The 2,442-nt window shown below is 37.0% G+C and overlaps 1 non-coding gene across 1 annotated transcript; it reads right to left on the bottom strand.

Moving 5' to 3' along the window:
• Window positions 1–1,709: 1,709 nt before the first annotated feature.
• On the bottom strand, window positions 1,710–1,816 carry LOC128287715 (small nucleolar RNA R71). Its single transcript, XR_008278415.1, has one exon. It is a non-coding gene; the product is annotated as a small nucleolar RNA R71 (small nucleolar RNA).
• Between the last annotated feature and the right edge of the window lie 626 nt (window positions 1,817–2,442).

The raw sequence follows: 2,442 nt of genomic DNA on the forward strand, positions 1-2,442 counted from the left end.
CTAATTTTGAGGGCTTTAAGGCATTCCAAAGCCTATAAATACACCCTAGAGGAGGAAGAAAAAGGAGACGGAGAAGGGGGAGTAAGGAATTACTCCAAGGAAGCCGATTAATCCATCTCAGAAGCTAGATTCATAATCAAGACTGAAGATCTCTCCTCAATTTCCCTTCAGGAGTTTTGGGTTTTGTTTATGTTTTGTATTCTTTATTTGTCTGAGATGTTTTCTTATTTAGTTATGAACTAAAACCCCTAAATACCTAAGGGGAATGAAACCTAAGACGAATCTTGTTATTATTTTCTGAATCGTATGATAAATATTTAACTTGTTCTTAATTATGTGTTCTTAATTCTTGTTTTGATATCCCAGATACCGATTCAAGACATGCTCTTATTCGAGGAGGAATAGACCTGCCTAATAGTACATTTGTCGTAATTAAGCGGAGTTGATTGCGCGCCTAGACATAGGGTGACAAGATTTTGCCGGATTAGGGTGAAACCTAATAAGGGGATCCATAGATCGAGTTAATGTAACCCTAGAGTGTTAATTAGAGAAAAATCTCAGTTATTTAATCTAGGGATTAGACGTTATTAGTCTTGAATATCGATAATAACATAACTTAGGGATCTCTACGGAACAAATTGAATGAATAAATCATCCGATTCGGAGCCAGAATAACAAGTAAAGTCTAGGTGGATTTTTCTTAGGTATTGTCTTAAGTCAATTGATTTTTCCCAAAAGTAATTCCCCAATTCTTTTCTTTATGCATTCTTAGTTTAGATAACTAGTTAATTAAAACAAAACCTCTTTATTCTTAGGCTAGATAATAAAAAGACAGTCATTACTAGTACTTTTTATTCCTTTGGGTTCAACAATTCGGTCTTGCTAAAACTATACTACTGTTCGATAGGTACACTTGCCTACATCGCGATAATAGTTAGTCTAAGAACAAGTAATTATAAATATTTAAAGCCTATCACGAAATAACACGATCAAGTTTTTGGCGCCGTTGCCGGGGAACTGAAATATTAGGAACGCTCAATTTTTGTTACTTCAGCTATTTATTTTTCTTGCAATTTAATTTAATTTTATTATTTATTAACTTACTTTTTCTTTCTCTTGGCAGGTTTTTATAGGTTATGACTAGAAAAAACCCGTCGGGACCATTACTTTTTAACGAAGAAATCGATTGCACAGTTCGTAGAAACCAAAGAGAAATAAGGTGCAGCTTAAGATACACGGAGAACGAGCAAGAAGACGATACTCAACCCCCAATCGAAGAGATGGCTAAAAACCAAGGCAATCAGCTACCTCCTACAATTGCGGTTAATAAAAATCCTACTCCACGCACTATGTATGAGTATGCTAAACCCTCTTCAACAGGAGCTGAATCTAGCATAGTTAGACCTACTGTAGCTGCAAATACTTTTGAATTAAAACCTAACACTATTCAAATGATACAGTAATTTGTTCAGTTTGATGGTTTGCAGGATGAGGATCCCAACGCTCATTTAGCCAACTTTTTAGAACTATGCGATACATTTAAAATTAATGGCGTTTCTGATGATGTCATACGTCTTCGGTTGTTTCCCTTTTCATTGAGGAACAAAGCTAAACAATGGTTGAACTCGTTACCACGAGGGTCAATTATTACTTGGGAACAAATGACCGAAAATTTTTTACTAAAATATTTTTCGCCGGCTAGAATGGCTAAATTACGTAATGATATCTCTTCTTTTGTGCAGATAGATTTAGAAACACTCTACGATGCATGGAAGAGATACAAGGACCTTCTGAGAAGGTGCCCTCACCATGGGTTACCGCTTTGGCTCCAAGTACAAACATTTCACAATTGTCTAAATCCTTCGACTCGGCAAATGGTTGATGCAGCGGCGGGCGGAACCATCAACAATAAACACCTGAATATGCCTATGAGTTTATAGAGGAGATGTCACTCAATAACTATCAGTGGCAAGTCATGAGGACAAAGCCAACTAAAAGAGCTGGCGTTTATAACGTTGATTCGGTCACCATGCTCTCTAATCAGGTAGAACTCTTAAATAAAAAGATTGATGGTTTTCTTAATTCTTCACAGGTTCACCCAGTAATACAGTGTGAAGGAAGTGGAGGTGGAACAAACCATTCGGAATACCAACCTTATGGCCACAACATGGATAATGAGTAATTAAACTACATGGGTAATAATCCCCGACCTCAAAACAATCCATATAGTAACACTTATAATGCATGTTGGAGGATCACCCCAATTTTTCGTGGGGTGGTAAAGGAAATCAAAGACCTCAACATCTTCCGGGCTACCAACAACCACCCAACCAACAGGAAAAGAAGCCAAACCTTGAAGAGATGCTCTCAAAGTTCATATCAGTGTCAGAAACTCATTTTCAGAACACTGAGGCAACACTTAAGAATCAACAAGCGTCAATC

Source organism: Gossypium arboreum, chromosome 13, assembly GCF_025698485.1.
Source record: "Gossypium arboreum isolate Shixiya-1 chromosome 13, ASM2569848v2, whole genome shotgun sequence".
Classification (NCBI taxonomy): domain Eukaryota; kingdom Viridiplantae; phylum Streptophyta; class Magnoliopsida; order Malvales; family Malvaceae; genus Gossypium; species Gossypium arboreum.